This window comes from Ovis canadensis, chromosome 16 (genome assembly GCF_042477335.2).
Source record: "Ovis canadensis isolate MfBH-ARS-UI-01 breed Bighorn chromosome 16, ARS-UI_OviCan_v2, whole genome shotgun sequence".
Taxonomy (NCBI): Eukaryota; Metazoa; Chordata; class Mammalia; order Artiodactyla; family Bovidae; genus Ovis; species Ovis canadensis.
In genome coordinates this window covers 71396313-71414570 of record NC_091260.1, presented here as the reverse complement: position 1 = coordinate 71414570, position 18258 = coordinate 71396313, and positions in this window count along the sequence as shown.

Below are 18258 nucleotides of genomic sequence, written 5' to 3'. Positions count from 1 at the left end.
ACATCCTTTCCCGTTATGTCGTCTATCTTGACAACCCCCAACACACACACACTTTCCCCCTTGTGTCCTCTAAGACTCAAAGTCATGTGCCCACAGGTCTACTCCACATCTCTGCTTGGAAGTCCCATTCCACAAGCATCACAATGTTGGTGTTGGAGACTCTACACTTGATTTCCAGTCCCCCCATATTTCTCTCTTCTCCAGTTGCTCACCTTGGGAATTGATTCAACATCCACCCAGAGCTCTAGCCAAAAGCCAAGAGTCAGCCTCCCTTTTACTGTCTTTTGACCCTCACCCCTAATCCACCCACAAGTGCTAGTGGTTCTGCACCCACAGATGTGCCTTGGGCATCTTCCAGTTTTTCCATCTGCTGTCTGCATCGTCATCTCTTTTGGTAGCCTCCTTACTGACTCCTGTCTCCTTTCCTTCCACTCTGCTATCCTAGTCTCAACTCACCAACTATAGTCACATTTTAAAATGTTAGATGCATCATCCCAGGTCCCTGCATAAACACTTAAATGGCTTGCTAAGGCATTTGAGCACAATCCCAATCACAGAATGGGATACGAGTGGTCTTACCTGGTCTCTACAACCTCATCTCATTGCTACAACCTCATGTTCCTCTCCCCTTCTTCAGCTCTTCCAGCACAAAAGCCCTTTCTCACCTGGGAACTTGGAAGTGATTGCCCTTTGCCTGGACCACTCCCGCTGCTATTCACATTCTCAGCCTAAATGGCAGGGAGGCCTCTCATGATGGCCTCCTCTAAAGGAGCTGCTCGGTGTCGCCAACCATGGCCTCCTCTTCGTATACTGTAATGTTTATAACCACCGTGCTTATTTTGCTTTTAAAAATTATCTATTTGTCTTGAAGCATAGTTGACATATTACGTAAATTACAAGTGTAAAATATAATGATTCACACCTTTTAAAGGTTATAGGTTTGATCTCTGGGTTGGGAAGATTCCCTAGAGAAGGGAAAGGCTACCCACTCCAGAATTCTGGCCTGGAGAATTCCATGGACTGTACAGTCCCTCGGGTAGCAAAGAGTCAGACATGACCGAGCAACTTTCACTTTCTCTCCATTGATAGTCATAAAATATTTGCTATATTCCCTGTATTCTGTAGTATATCCTTGTAGCTTATTTTATATATAATATTTTGTACCTCTTAATCCCCTTCCCCTGTATTGCTTCTCCCTTCTTCCCTCTCATCACTGTAATTATTTCGGGTTTTTACATTTAATATGTATTGTCTAGCTTTTTATAGTACTCTTGAACACTACAAACTCATGGCCTGTGTCTATTTTCCATTCACCATTTTGTCCTTTGTATTCAACCTAGTGCCTGGTACATACAAGGTGTTCAGTTAACTATTCTGTTGAATAAATCAACAAATACTAAAGCTTTGGGAAATCGCAAAAGAACCATGTACTTGATTTAAGGGGGAAATCATGGGAAGGTGGTCTCTTCCAGCTTAAGACAGAATGGAAAACTAAAAACAGAAGACCTGTATTGAAGTGTACCACCTCAGCGTGACACCAGGGACACCAAGTTCCCACGCATCTCCTGCTACCTGTCTTGGACTAGCTGCTCAGCATTTTATCACTCCAGTTCCCATCTTACCCTCATCCTGTAAATCCAACTCCCAAGTTTGACTCTTCAGCAGCCCTGCCCTCTTCTCTCTCATCTACACTTGCGATTCCACCCTACCAAGTTCTATCCTCAGGCTAAAAATGCCCCTACAGCAGCTTGAAACCATGAGTCTCCACTTCAATCACTCAGTGAATGGGGGAGGATAGTCCTCAGATCCACCATCCTACAACCGAGGTAGAGATAACTGTGAAACTTTCCAGCCACGCTGCCAAGTAAACAAGTGGGTACATGACTCTGAGGCTCAGAGGAGAGTTTCAGGTCAAGTGTACACATTTGTGGGTCATCACAATAGATGACTCATTGGAAAAGACACTGCTGCTGGGAAAGATTGAAGGCAGGAGGAGAAGGGGACAACAGAGGATGAGATGGTTGGATGGCATCACTGACTCAATGGACATGAGTTTGGGCAAACTCCAGGAGTTGGTGATGTACAGGGAGGCCTGGTGTGCTGCAGTCCATGGGGCTGCAAAGAGTCTGACACGACTGAGCGACTGAACTGAACTGAACTTAACAGTAGAAGAACTCTTCAGAAAGGATAAGACCCACAGGAAGAGGCAATAGAAGAAGGAGGAAAGAGGATGGTTGATGGAAAAAAAACAAAACAAACAAAAAAAAAACTGGATAACTGGGAGGAAAATAATAATCTTTTATTTCCTCTGACTCTTGGTCCAGATGAGAAGAGACAGTCTCCAAAACATCTCAGCTCCTGATGTTACTGCTGAATCCTAGATGTCAATCTGGGGAAGCAAGGTGAAGAGACCTTAACATATTTTTTTTCTGATTTTTGCTTCTAGTATTACAGTATTGCCAGTACCCTACAATTTTACCCATTTCTTCTTCTTCATGAAGCCCGTGAAGGTTTTGAGATGTGCTCAGGAACTGGTCCTTTTTGCTACTGTGTGCAGCTCACCATTTTATCTATCCCTCCCAGCTCTCTGGAGCTGTGTAGCCTGAGTCACCCTGTGTCACGCCCCAGCAATGGGCCACCCTTTGCTAGGAGCCATGCCCCTGGGTCTTCCTGTGGTGCCCCAGAACTCTGGTTACCAAAATTCTTTCAGAAAATTCTCTTATGTGTTAATTTTGTTCAGGGTATCACAACTACACGATTGATCCTTTTTGGATGATTAACTTATAATTTAGGAATGGAACTCACTATTGCCATCAGATTTGAATTTTGTAAAGGGACTGGTGAGATCACCCAAAGGCAAACCCTTCACCAAAGGGAAATCCTGTTCCACATGCTCCTTAGAGAAAAGATGCTGAAATGAAGATGCTTAAAGCTCAGCATCTGCTGACCTAGGAACCTCTCCACAAAGTGACTCCCTGGGATGAAAGTGGAGCCAAGTGCTCTTTGGGGTGAAGGTTGAACTTGTTGTTCTTTTGCCTCGGAGAGCAAGAGGATTAGGGCTTCCCAGGTGACTCAGTGGTAAAGAAACTGCCTGCTAATGCAGAAGACATAGGTTTGAACCCCTGGTTTGGGAAGATCCCCAGGAGAAGGACATGGCAACCCACTCCAGTATTCTTTCCTGGGAAATCCCATGGACAGAGGACCCTGGTGGGCTACAGTCCATGGGGTCACAAAGAGTCAGGCATGATTTTGTGACTGAGCACACAAGTGGTTAACAGAGCAAGTCTCTGAGGCAGCTTTACAAATATCCACCTCATAAATTCAAAGTTGCCTCCATCAGAAATGTAAATTTTAGATAAATTGAGAACTTCAAAGAACAAGCTTAAACTGAATCATGGAAATACAAAATGGCTAATAGGCACATTTTACACTATGGATGAAGAATGAAGATAAGCCCACAAAAATACATCAGAAGTTTTTCATATCCTCCTTCTCAAGCATATGGGTTGCTGTGTCTATGGGAAGGAATGGAGCTGGGAACAACTACGAAAGTGAAAGCTGCTCAGTTGTGTCCACCTCCTTGTGACCCCATGGACTATTCAGTCCATGGAATTCTCTAGGCCGCAATTCAAGAGTGGGTAGCCTTTCCCTTCTCCAGGGGATTTTCCCAAACCAGGGACCGAACCCAGGTCTCTCGCATTGCAGGTGGATTCTTTACCAGCTGAGCCACCAGGAAAGCCCAAGAATACTGGAGTCGGTAGCCTATCCCTTCTCCAACCAGGAGAAAATAATCTAATCTTGGGCTGGAGTGAGCAATCTTATCTATAGAATTTTTGCGCCCCCTTTATTTCCTTAACTCAGGCATATGGTGAGTCCCAGACCTCTTTCAAGGTGTGCTAGACATTGCAAAGTCAATAAAATCTCCTGAGATACTTGAGCCACGTTGGTCCCTGTTGCTTCTGAATGACAAAATTTCCCCGCAAGGACCGCAGTGACTGTGTGAAAGAAGAGAATGGCACTAATGATGTAGTTTGAACTAAGTTTTGTATTTAGACCCTCTTGAAGGATATCGCCACTGCCTTTACTGACTGAGATATTCACTACTGTCAATGAATAGGTCTCAAGAAAATTATTTTTAAGTTCTAGGGGAAAGCATGCTTTTTCTTCTTCTTTCAGTGAACTTTAGCTTGTCAATAGTTAGCCAGCTATTGAGAAAGAGTGAGTTGGATTAACTCATGAAACAATACGTTACAGTGTCAAGAAAAATCAAAGAGCAAGAGGCAAACATACAAGTATGTTACAAATCTTTTGCCAAGAATTAAAAATCCAAATTCATTCATCTGTTAAATAAAGAACCATCAGTAGTGGAGATGGTGATAAATTAGCCTGGATGAAAAGAAATAATGCAGTGAACAATATGCACAGCAATTAGGACCCAAATAATAATCTCAGAGTCGTGCTATATCGGGCTGCACTGGTTGCAAAATCGATGTGATCCTGGACCTCTGTGAAAAGCTGCAATGACTCTGGAATTAAGACATTTGGGCGTTGTGAGTGGGAGTGGTATTTAGTTGGTTTTCAGCTCTTGAAAGAAGCAGTTTGACTGAGAGGTGGGTGGCTTTGTGAACAGCATATGTGACATATTTAATTCTACACGACATGGATAGAATACAATTGTTACACTGACTACTTAGTATTCCGATGTATCCTCTCTCATCATATTTCTGCTTTGACTCTCGTTGCTGCCTTTGTCTTCTAACCTAAAAATTTTAGGTTTAAGATTTTTGCACCCCTTGGAAGCACGAAGAACCCTGATGCCAACTGCCATATCAAAGCAGGTCATGATTTTATTAAGAAGCATTAAACTTGACAATTGTCAGCCTTGAGCAGGCTCAACCTCTGTCTCCCTGTGGTCAGGAACAATGTAGGAATTTTAATATGAGTCTCTGTGGTGGCTGATTTGAATTTGTAGGACAGTAATTAGAGAAGACACGTTCATGGTTGGCAAGCGCCTCTTCCGGGTGTTATCTCAAATGAAACGGCTTTGAGGTGTATTTAAAATGCCAACAGTCATAGCCTGTGAGAGCCTACAAAGAGGTGAGTTTATCAGCTTCAGCATCCTTCTTTGGTGAGGCAAAAACTGCAACATGCTGGTTGGTGTTCAGAAGTTGAAGGAAATCTATCAGCCTGGCCTTACCCTCCTGTAACGCCCAATGCGTGACTTGTTCTTCTAAAGCCTAGCTGGCAGTTTTTGAAAAGAAACCTACTTGATTAGCGGTCGTGCAGCTCTGCAATTTCCGATGCTCTCTAACTCAACAGATCAGAAATTCAATGGAATGAGCAGAAAGAGCCATCTTTTTTTTTTTTTTTTTTTGGGTTAATGAGTGCCTATCAAATGCTTACATAAATGGTAATTTGACATGGTGAAGAGCCTCAGGACAGAAATGTATGGGCTGGTGATTTTAAAAGTCAAAACCTATAGATTAGAATCTGGGCTTTAAATATGTTATCTTGGTGTCTGTTTCAAAAATGGTATATGGTTTCATTTGAAAGTTTAGCCTAAGTTCCAGTGACCTGATACCTAGGTAAGTATATGTGTGTATCTATCCACTTATATACTTACATATATGACATAGATATATACATAAAATGATATAGATATAAAAGAATATATAAAAATATAATATTGATATAAAAGAGTATGTTTCTATAAACATATATACCATTTTATATCTAAATCCTTTCTCTATAGACATATGTGTACATACATGTTTTTCTCTGTACATATATACATATTTTTTACCTTTTATATATATTCTTTTCTTTAGGGAGAAAACAATCTTTCCATTGGAAACAAACATTGTTCATTGTAAAGGCAACTGAAAAAAGAAAAAGAAACACTGGACTTCGGTGGCAGCTGCATGAATTAGCTGAAATTTCATAGTCGTCTCTCTGCAAACTGGCCTCTTGCTGGCCCTGAGGAATACGTGGGTGAATACCAGACACAGAAGAATGTCAACTTAGCCTGTTTTATGAAGATAAGGTCTTGTAATTTCTTTTAGAAGGTAGCTTAAAAGGATAACAGAACCACACCTGGTATTTCTTTTCCCTACTACTCTTTAAACAAACACAGAACCCTTCCTCTTCAGAGGAAGTTAAGGTTCCTGAGACCTGTATTTATTGCTCATTTTTAACCACGACATTTGCTTCATTGTTTCACTTCATCTTGGTCATCATAACAGCCTCGTGGTGTCTAGCCGCAGAAGGGCCCCTCTGATGTTCAGCGACCACTCTGTTCTCTCTCCCAGGATACGATGTGTCCCTGGGGTCATCTGGGAAAAGATGGGCTCTCAGTTTCCTCCTCAGTGGTGGAAAGGTTTGACCCTTTTTCTAGTGCTCCATCATTTTGGTAACTTGGTCACTGGTTTTTAATTTCCACTGCTCCTGCTGTAACAGTACAGACATGACTCCGAATTGGACCTATTCCTTTCACTCTAACTCTTATGCTCGGTTGCTTGTGCTTAGATATGCTGGCTCTGCACTTTTTGTAAAAGAATGTTGCCCATAGCCTGAAATGCGCATGATAACCCACTCTCAAGGTTCCGACCTTTAAGGCATAATACTTTTCCATTCCTATAGAGACAAAGAGCTGAAGAGCAGAAAATAACCAGTCTTGCTGGAGGTTTATAGGAACGCTGTGATCAGACAAGCTCAGACAGCTATAAGAACAAAAGATTCCTGCACCAAAAAGTTTGCAGCCAAGAGTCTAGTATAAAAGAAGCCTGAATTCTAATTCCAATAAGATGTTTCTTTGAGACACCAGCCCACCATCTTCTCAGTCTGCTGGCTTTTCCAGTAAAGTCATTATTTCTCACCCCAACACCTTTTCTCTCCATTTGTTGGCCTTTCCTGCTGTGAGCAGTCCTAGCTTGGACTCTGTACACTACTGCCACCTGCTGACCAACTCTCTCTCTGAACGTCTTGAGTTCAAATTTCTCAAGGCAGACCTGATCCTGTTAGCCAGTGGTTACCTGGCCTCTTTCAAACTGTGGGGCTGGAGAAGACTCTGGGATGCCCTTTGACAGCAAGGAGATCAATCTAGTCAATTCTAAGGGAAATCAACCCTGAATTTTAATTGGAAGGACTGATGCTGAAGCTCTAATACTTTGGCCACTTGATGCGAAAAGCCGACTTATTGGAAAAGGCCCTGATGCCGGGAAAGGTTGAGCATGCAAGGAGAAGGGGGCGACAGAGGATGAGATGGTTGGATGACATCATTGACTCAATGGACATGAGTCTGAGCAAACTCTTGGAGATAGGGAAGAACAGGGAAGCCTGGCATGCTGCAGTTCAGTTCAGTTCAGTTCAGTCACTCAGTTGTGTCCGACTCTTTGCGACCCCATGAATCGCAGCACGCCAGGCCTCCCTGTCCACCACCATCTCCCGGAGTTCACTCAGAGTCACGTCCATCGAGTCCGTGATGCCATCCAGCCATCTCATCCTTGGTCGCCCTCTTCTCCTCCCAGCATCAGAGTCTTTTCCAATGAGTCTTTGAACTGTGGTGTTGAAGACTCTTGAGAGTGCAAGGAGATCCAACCAGTCCATTCAGAAGGAGATCAACCCTGGGATTTCTTTGGAAGGAATGATGTGAAAGCTGAAGCTCCAGTACTTTGGCCACCACATGCGAAGAGTTGACTCATTGGCATGCTGTAGTCCTTGAGATCTCAGAGTCAGACACGACTTAGTGATGGAACAGCAGCAACCTGGTCTCTGCACCTGTACCTGTTGGACAGACCTGTAAGAGTATTTGGTTTTAGGTGGCACTTTTATCCCTGGTCTAGCCTAGGTGGGATCAGAGTGGTGGGGTTGTGTAGCACAACAGGAAGTCACTTGCGCCCCTGCACTGAGGGCAGGATTCTCTTATTTCTCTGGACTGTACCTGACTCTGGCCTGGTATAGGAGATGGTAGCCCTGCCTCACAGGGTGCTGTCAGGACTGAAAGAGAAGGCCAAGTGTCTGGTGCAGTGGAGGCTTAGCAAAGCAACAGGCTTTTCCTTGTGAAAATTTTTCACAATTTCCTTGTTGTTCTTGCCTCGGTTATTTGTGTGTCTCAAGAAGAATTCAGATGGGTCCTATTTAGGATACAGCAATAAAAGAACGTGTTGTATTTTGGAATGAAGATAATTATGTGATGATGATCCAGGCCACCCACCCTGAATGCTGTCCATGTGCCAGGCATTGAGGGCTGTGTATGAATTATCTTATTCCATCCTCATCTTCACACTGTGTGGCAGATTCTTTTTTGGTCCTTATTATATTGAGGAGGCCACTGGGACTCTCAGGAAGGTTAGGTAACCTTCCCAAAGTCACTTGCTTGCAAATTTGGTTTTGAACTCCACTGAAGAGCTGAACCTTCCAACAGCCAGTATGTTGAACTTTTAGTTTCTGTAAAGTTATTTTGGTGACTGTCTTGCTGTTATAGAATCCTTACATAGTTTGTTAATTTATGATATCATACATCCCCCAAATATAATATAATATAATGGGTGCATGTGAAACTGACTTTTAAAAATTACTAGCTGATCAGTTTAAATGTTAAGGATATCAGACAAATCAATGTTAAACTGAGACAAGAGTATTTTCTACAAGTGTACTTTTTAGTATGTACATATAATAGAGAAATTGATAAAGCTATATTTTAAGAAAACAAACATAAAATCTGTAAGCCATGCTTCTGTCCTGGTGGTTGTAGAAACAGATGCTCTGAATTTGTTGCTAATTTGGATCAATTTATATTCCACTAGGCTCATGAGAAAATGTCTCCTTGTTTTATTTTTAAAATGTGATGTATAACCATTACAACCAGCACATTCAATACCTTATTTATAAATGATCTTAAATACAAAGTAATTTTGAATGAACATTTCATTTTCATTATTTGATTCTGTCATCGGGGGAAACACAATTTATTTCAATCTCTGGAGCTTCTGCTCTAAGGACACATGTGAATAATTATCCTGTTGTCTTGACCCACCTTTTATTAAAGAAAAAAAAAGAATAATTTGCTTTTTCCTCTCCTCTCTACCTACTGTTAATGTACTGATATTTATTACTTCTAAATGAGACAATAAACTTGTCAAGAGCTCTTCTTTTTGAGAAGATCAAAGGTATGACATTTGGATATTTTTGAGAGTATTTGAAATATATCTCTTGATATTTTGGGTAACAGCCTTTTCAGCTTTCATTGACAGAAACCATAAATCATTACTTATATTTAGTAACTTAGGTAAGCTTACTGCAAAGATGCATCAGTGTGTAGTAGTTCTGGAAATAGATGAAGAAGAAAACTCTCTATTAGGCTCAGTGTAAGTAATTAAAATCAAAAGGACAAGGGACAGAATTTTCATTATATTAAAATATGATCAGTATGGAATATGCTGTGGCACCTTCTTATAATAAATTAATGTAGCAAGCATTGTAGATCAAGCCCCATAAAGCTGTGTAAGTAGAATTTATATACCTTTGTATACACAGGCTTACATGATAAGGTCGTATTGAATGAATGAATGAATCTTAGAATTGGTATAAGATAGTGTTTAATTGCACAGACTTCACTGCTGCTTCTGCTGCTAAGTCGCTTCAGTCGTGTCTGACTCTGTGTGACCCCATAGACGCCAGCCCACCAGGCTCCCCCGTCCTTGGGATTCTCCAGGCAAGAACACTGAAGTGGGTTGCATTGCACTCCTCCAGTGCATGGAGTGGGGTGCCATCACCTTCTCCAATGCATGAAAGTGAAAAGTGAAAGTGAAGTCTCTCAGTCGTGTCTGACTCTTAGTGACCCCATGGACTACAGCCTACCAGGCTCCTCCGCCCATAGGCTTTTCCAGGCAAGAGTAGCGGAGTGAGTTGCCATTGCCTTCTTGCATGGACTTCACTACATGGATTCAAATCCTCTCTTTGCCAATTCCCAGTTATGTTTTCTTGAGCAAACTGTTCAATATCTCTGGTGTTTTTGTTCTATACACAATGTAAATATGAACGGTGCGTATCTTATAGTATTATTGTGTGGATTAAATGATTTCACATGTAAAGGATTTAGACTTTTTCTGGTACATGTGTGCTTAAATGTGTTACCTCTTGTTATGTGACTGTTTTTCATTCTCCTGCTTTCAGAAAGAATAAAACTGAAACTAATAATAAAAGGACTGGGCCTCCCTGGTGGCTCAGTGGTTAAGAATCTGCTGTGCAATGTAAGGAACACCGGTTCAATCCCTGGTCTGGGAAGATCCTTTGTACCAACTAAGTGCATGAGCCACAGCTACAGAGCCCACGATCTGAAACAAGAGAAGCCACCGTGATGAGAAAGCCCGCATGCAGCAATGAAGATCACAACAGCCAAAAAAAAAAAAAAAAAAAAAGTTAAGGAATAACAGGAATAATCCATACTGAGATGATGAAAAACACTCAAACATCACAAGGATAGAATTTTGAAAATGGGTCCAGTCTCAAAGAGTTAATGAAAATCTCCGGTACCCAGAACGAGAGTGACCTATGAGCAGAAACAGAAGGTCGACTTGTCCCTCCCCGACCCTCAGTGGATGGCGAGGGCTTGATGTGATGGATGCAGAAGTTGGAGAGGCCACCCTGAATGGAGGGGAGGAGCGAGGCGTGACTGCGTGAGGTGTCTGAGCACCCTGCAGCTGGGAGTACCTCGTATGCACCTCACAGCGCCTTCCTTCACCTACTGCAAGTTCATGTACCCAGACCTGCTGCTTGGGACAAACCCACCCCTGGAAGAATTCAGAGTGTGAGAAGCAGTTTATCTCTGTCATTTTGGCCAGGACACAGGTCTATGTGCGTCTATCAGCTGAGGACAAATAGTCAGCTGAGCACAGTCAGGAAATCCTGCCGCTGCTGGCCAAACAGCCCTTTATCCTGTGAGGTGGAACCACTTGACTAAAATTTCCTCTTTCTTGGCAAAAGCCTTCTGTTAAATACTCCTGACAATGTGTGCCCGATGCCCTTTTTAATGGGCTTTTAATTTTTATCACAAAGTAACACTTTTCATCATCCATAAAGAATTTCTGCACTGCTACATTCAAATTCCCAAAAAGTCTTGTCTAATTCTGCTATTTATTCTCCATAACTGTAATCAGTGAAATTCTCAAGTCTTAGGAATCCTCTTAGCAATGGTTGACACACATTAAAATCAGTGTGTCACGCATGTTGGGATATCTGAAAGAGTATCAAAAATAAAGCATTTTATATCCATTATCTCATTAAGATTTATAAGCATCCTAGAGGGAACATGTTTTCAGTAATCTTATTTTACAGATGAGAAAACAAACTTAGATACATATCTTTTCCCAGATTAATCAGCTAGAGTTTGGTTTAGCTGTAATTTCAGGTAGACTTGATTCCAGAATCAGAGTTCATCAAGTGTTTAGTTTTTTTTTTTTTTTTTTCTGATTAGGCTGTAGGCACTCTTCCTCCTGGGCTTCCCTGGTAGCTCAGTGATCAAGAATCCACCTGCCAGTGCAGGAGATGCGGGTTAGATTCTTGGGTTGGGAAGATCCCCTGCAGAAGGAAATGGCAACCCACTCCAGTATTCTTGCCTGAGAAATCCCATGGACAGAGGAGCCTGGCGGGCTACAGTCCATGGGGTCATGAAAGAGTCCAGCATGACTTAGCAACTAAACAACAACTCTTCCTCTTGGTGTGGGAGAATGGTTTTGTGCTTTTGTGAAATTTAGGTCTATGAAAAAGAGACAATACGAATGGCCAGGTTATAGTTATCTGGCAATCAAACATTACATGGGAACTAAGTGCCCAGGGTAGGAAAGATAAACTCTTGACTTGGGTCATACCACTGGGCAAGTCAGTGCATCTACGCTGGTATAAGCAAGGCGTCCCTTGGGTCAGCACAACGATCCTCCCAGATCCGGGGATCAGATTTTGACTGGAGTCATCAAGAAGGTCTGGGCAATGGTGTGTTGGAAATGGAACATCATTTGGGAATAGGAGGGACCAGACCCAATTGAGGGTACATGGTCCCTTGATGGGCTTTCTTGATGGCTCAGACAGTAAAGAATCCACCTGCAATGTGGGAGACCTGGGTTCGATCCCTGGGTTGGGTCTCTTGATATTGATAAGTTCTAAGTTTGTTGTTGTTCAGTTGCTAAGTCGTGTCCAACTCTTTGTGACCTCATGGACTGCAGCATGGCACGCTTCCCTGTTCTCCACCATCTCCCAGAGTTTACTCAAGTTCATGTCCATTGAGTTGTATGTTACGTACTCCTAAAATAACTGAAGAAACCTACCAGCTTCTCATTTTATGTAAGACCTCAAGCAATTATGCAAGTGAGCCCAAAGAAAAACCTGAACAAGCTCCCTCGGGATGCTCTGGAGAGCGGGCTGACTACAGATGGGCAGGTTAACAGTGATGGGGAATATACCATACTCGGCAACAAAGCGCTTGCCCTCTCAGCTGCCAGTGACTACGACTGAGAAGGTAGCAAGGGATGCAAAACAGGGTGGGCTTGTTTTTGAAATTTGATCATTTCTACCTATGCACGCTTTGACCACACCAAAGATCTTTTCCTTCAAGACAAGTTGTGATGAAAATATCTGTGAACAGGGGATTGAAAATAATAGGCTAAGCATTTAACTTCTGCTTGTGTGGATGGGGCAGAAGGGGATGGAGCCTCTGAGAGTAACTGCCAGGCATGAGTAGAGCTGTTCTCCCCGGCTCCACCCACTCTGAAAACCCCAGGATCTCTGGGTCTCTACCTTGAGATGTGTCATAGACAGGCAAATTGTTAAATGATGCATCTCCCGGTTCCTCCCTGAAGGACTCCGGTGCTCAACCTGGAAACCCACAGAAGAAAATGTTTCACACATAAGGAAATGAGAGCAGACGTGAGAGAACGTGACCTCAGTGAACACTGTCCTCTGAAGTCAGTATATATGAACAGATTCAGAATGCTGAAAACGATATAGGAAGCTGTCTGGCCTCTCCAGCCAGTGTCAGGAATGACAAAAATGGTGATGGGGAGGGGTGGTCCTAGATGGAAAGAGGCTGAAGAGACAGGATACAGTAAGTCCCCTGCATACAAACGAGTCCTGTCTGAGAGAAGGTTCTTAGTCCAATCTGTTCCTAAGTCCAACAAAGTTAGCCTAGGTACCCAACTAACAGAATCAGCCAGGTAGTATACTGTGTGTGTGTTTAGTCGCTAAAGTCACTAAGTCATGTCCGACTCTTTGCAACCCCAAGGACTGTAACCCACCAGGCTCCTCCATCCATGGGATTCTCCAGGCAAGAATACTGGAGTGGGTTACCATTTTTCTTCTCCGTGGGATCTTCCTGACCCAGTGATCAAACCAGAATCTCCTGCATGCCAGCAGATTCTTTACCACTGAGCCACCTGGGAAGCCCCAATCCTCTTGCTCTAAGAGGCAAAAGAACAAGTTCATATTGTAATATAATACTTTTCACATAAAATACATAATATATAAGTGCAAACATACATACAAAATGCATAGTACATAAAAACAAACAAAAAATAAAGAAGATATTTTATTCTTACAGTGCAGACCTTGAAAAATACAGCAGCATGTACAATAGCTGGCACACAGGGCACATTTGCACGTTTCTTTGAAAGTTTGTAACCTGAAGGTTCATACATCAGGGACTTATTGTAATCAAACACAGTATGTGAACCTTGAATGCATCTTAGATCAGGAAAAAGAAAAAAGTGTGAAAGATGTTTGGGGAAACTATTGAAAGTAATTGAAATATGGGCTTTGTGTTACATGTTATTGATTTGAAGTTAATTTTCTCAAGTGTGGCATTGATATCCTGGTTATAGAGAAGACCCTTATCTTGGAACTTAAATGGTAAAATTTCCAGGCTGAGAGAGGTCTAATGATGACTTCAACTTGCTCTCCAGTCTTTAAGAAGAAAGCAAGTAGGTTCAAATAGATAAAACAGTCAAATGTTAACAGTTGGTACATTTGAAGGATGGGAATACAGGTGTTTCACGATACTATGTTTTGAAGGTTTGAAAACTTTCCGAATTAAATGTTAGGGACATGTGGTCCCTAATACTGTCCCTCTTTTCTGGAATGTCGTGTACAGAATTCGTCTCACAGATCAGCAGTCACCCTCTGTGTGCAGGGTTTTCTTGAGACATGTTTCACTCTTTCCTTTCTATATTGCAGGAATATTCCTTTGGGCAGTGCTGACATTGCTCAGATTCTTTTTTTTTTTAAGCTATTACTTTACTTGATTCTATTTTTTTTCCCCCCAAAATGGTACTTTGGCTGAACACACAGCACTCTGGAAATAACCTTAATAATTTTTAAGTGAATTCTCTTTTAAATAACTGTCACTTGTACAATTGTACAGCAAATTGCTTTGGGCATGTTACTCCACGTTTTGGGGGGTGTCAACGTCTCCATCCCCCAGATGCCCGTTTGTGAAAACCCAGTCTCCTAAGTTTCCTCTCTTGGGTGACGGGTTGTCTCAGGTGCCCAGCGCTCATGCTGTCTCTGGGACTGGCCACAAGATGGCAGTGTTTCAGAACATTGTTCTACTTGGAAGGAAGACCTGAGAGCCTGGCGGAAGGTCTGAAAGGGGCATCCATGGCAGAAAGTTGGCAGGTCTGATGCTGTGTTCAGCATCTAAATGGTTTGAAACAATGAGCTGGATGGTGTATTGGGGAAAAGACAATACTAGTCTTTCTTGTTATATCCTTTGCCTAGAGCTCAATCACTTTATACAACAATCATCCCATGAAACTCCAGGAAGTATTTTCTTGTCTATATCGATGCTAAGTTTGCCATTCTCCTCTAGCTATTTATGTGGCGATGTACTATAGCGAGGATATCACCTAGCATTTCTCTCTGTCAGTCCATGACCCATTAAGTTTACTACTTAAGAAATGTAAACTACATTCAACTCTCTTTTTGTGACATGAATTCTAAGCACAGTTAAAATGTTCTTCCCTCTTAGTGCATCCATAGAACTATGGATGGGTGAATATTTTCATTAAACTTCCACTAAACTCAAAACCAAAGAAGAAAAGTTTTCTCACTTAGAACCGTTATACAGGCTATAATCTTTAATAGGTTCAACCTTTAATATTGGGCTTTCATATCATAGTCTGGAGCTAATGATTGAAATGTATGATTACCGTGACAAAGAAAATTAAGGTCATTTTTGTCCAAAGTCCAGTGCAGACTCAGTAAATTCCAGAGAAGCCTCATAGAAATAAAACTTGATGGCTCTGCAGTTATCTTTGGATGAGCTTCAAACTCAGACTATAGATCACTTGTAAGTGTCAAGGAGAGCTCAGGGTTGGTGAAGGCAAACTCAAAGCTTATGAAGAGGTATGGAGGCATCCATGGGGCTCTCTCAGCGAGTGTGGTCTCCCTGCTCCATAAATCTGCCTGTAGCCTCATTTCCGGTGTGGGCTCATCTCTGGTGTAGGTTCTTTGGCATGGGACCTTCTCAAATCTGCAGAGTGAGCTCAACGTCTGGAGTAACATCATTAGGGTTCTTTTCCTCTGACAGCCTCCTGATAAATTCTTCTCCCAAATGGACAGACACTTGACCAACTGTGCTTAATGGATTATCTTGTTAGAGCTGTATAACCTGAGGATTATCCAAGGCTGAATCAAGTGCAAACGTTTGTCTTTCACTTAATGGACCCACAAACTGAATTAAGCCCCAGCGCATTAATCAGATCAACTCACAAACCGTCTTCTTACTGCACTAGTATACAGTGATGTGCCTGGCAAAGCCCACTCCTGGGCTGGTATCTCTGAATCCAGGTAAAATCCTAGTTTCTGCCTAGTGGATAGAATATATTTTACTCTTTCAAAATTATAGATTACTTTTACTTTTGGTTTTCTAAAAGCTCCAGGGGTTTAATTGTGGAATGTGTATAAATGATCGTGGAGTCTATTATTTTACTTATAAACACTCAAAGTCTGACATCAAGATATGCTATTGTTATCAAGACTTGATTCTTAAGATCTGCATTGATTGTAGATTAGTTTTTCCCCTCAACTGGAACTCACTTTGCCACCTCTAATATAGGGACCAGAGCTCAAGTTTTCATCACAGATCCCATCTCTTCCAGTTACTTGTAAAATTTTAGGGAAGGGCTGGAGTACTTTAGGAATGTTTTAAGGCTTTCTCAACAGGTCGCATGAAGTTATCACAGCTTCTAACATGTGTTCCTTTCACTGTGTTAGCAGATTGCACCATGGTAGATTGTCAGGGTATCCCATTTTGTTTTTAAAGTGGCTCCAGTAATCCTGCAAGATTTGAGGATTCCAACATTTAATAATAGCTGGTTATTAGCTATACTTTCAGAAAGAAAGATTTTTAAGACCACAGTTTAAGTGAGAAGACGCCCTCTTTTAGGTTTGAAGAACGTAAAATATAAGATGGTTTAAATATTGAATGGCTCAGAGTTACCTTCATTTGGGTGGAAATTCAACACAAAATCCCTCAACAGAGGTTGGTTTGTTGCTGGAGCTTTGAATGACTTCAGCCTGATCACTGCTTCTTTCAAGGCACGGGTCTTCACTGCTGTCAGATGCGTTGCTATCTCCTCTTCCTTAGAACAGTTGCTGTTTCAGATCTGAGCACACAGAACAGCTCCATGGGTCATTTCCCCTTTCTTTCACTGTTTCTTTCTTTTTACTTGACAGGCTCCCCCTTTAAGAGCAGAAACATCACAGAGCGGGATGGGGCTGCTGCTGCTGCTGCTGCTAAGTCCCTTCAGTCGTGTCTGACTCCGTGCGACTCCACAGACGGCAGCCCACCAGGCTCCCCCATCCCTGGGATTCTCCAGGCAAGAACACTGGAGTGGGTTGCCATGTCCTTCTCCAATGCATGAAAGTGAAAAGTGAAAGTGAAGTTGCTCAGTCGTGTCCGACTCTTAGCGACCCCATGGACTGCAGCCCACCAGGCTCCTCCGTCCATGAGATTTTCCAGGCAAGAGTACTGGAGTGGGGTGCCATTGCCTTCTCAGAGCGGGATGGGGAGATCCCGCAATTCTGAGAATATAACTGCATGTGATGTTGTCTGTAATAGAGTGACAGAGGGTCAGAAAAACAGAGGATGGGATCACTTTTCCAAATGGGTTTACTAGGACTCTATTTCTGGATGACAGACCCCTTGATCCAGGCCTTCATGGGTATGCAGTATTTTAAAAGGTCCTCTGGGGAAAGGGGGCCTTTGGTCACTGGTGGCAATAAGAACAGGTGAGAAGAAGGTTTGGCAGGTTTGATGAATGCCAGGTAGCCAGACACACCTGGATTAAAGTGTGCATGTGTCTGAAGCATAGACTACAAGGGAAACCTGAAAAGTTAGGTTAGGTCTAGAGCAAAGATGACCCGGAATGCTGTGCTGAGGGGCTTGACTTCCAGTCTTTTAGGCAACATGAGCCTCTGGTGGTATTTGAAAAAGGGGGTGACATGAAACCTACTTGGATAGTCAGTGATAAGGCACTTCCTGTGTGCAAGCACTGTTCCCGGGTTTCTCATAGACAAATGCATTGCATTTTCTCAATAATCCTGTGGAATAAATGCAGTTATCCCCACTTGGATGGAAGCACAGGGAATTTGAACCACTTGCTCAAGGCCACATGGCTAGAAGTGGCAGAACCAGACTATACCCAAGTAGCCTTGCTCCTGAGCCTGGGCTCCAAACCATTGCATTGTTTAGGGGCAGGATGGACCTGGAGAGAGGACAGAGGGAAGGAGAAGTGCTGCAAGAAGAACAGGAGACGAGAAGGCTCAAGTCAGCACGGGGTGGGGGCGGGGTGCTAAGGGCAGAGTAGAGATGACAAAACAGGGCAAGTGGGAACGACCTTGCAGCGGAAACAGCAACCTTGCCTTTGGTAGAAAGTGAAAGTCACCTGTTCACATGCCATGGTTTCAAATCCCTCCACTCTTCTCTGGATCCCTACCCACTATGACTCACCTGGTGCTTACTTATTGCCATGCTCAAGGTAAGGTCTCACCTGGGCAGAATTGAAGAAGCTCTCCACTTACTTCGTTCTAAACAGTTGATGTTTCTGTTTCACTTTTCTGGAAGCTACGTCATGTTATTTGGTAAAATTTCCAAGTCTGTTTCCCGTGATAACTGTGATGTATCTACAGAGATGCACATGTCTTTTTTTTTTTTAATCCAAAGAAAAGACCTTATAAATATCCCAGAACTTACACATTTTTAGAAAATAT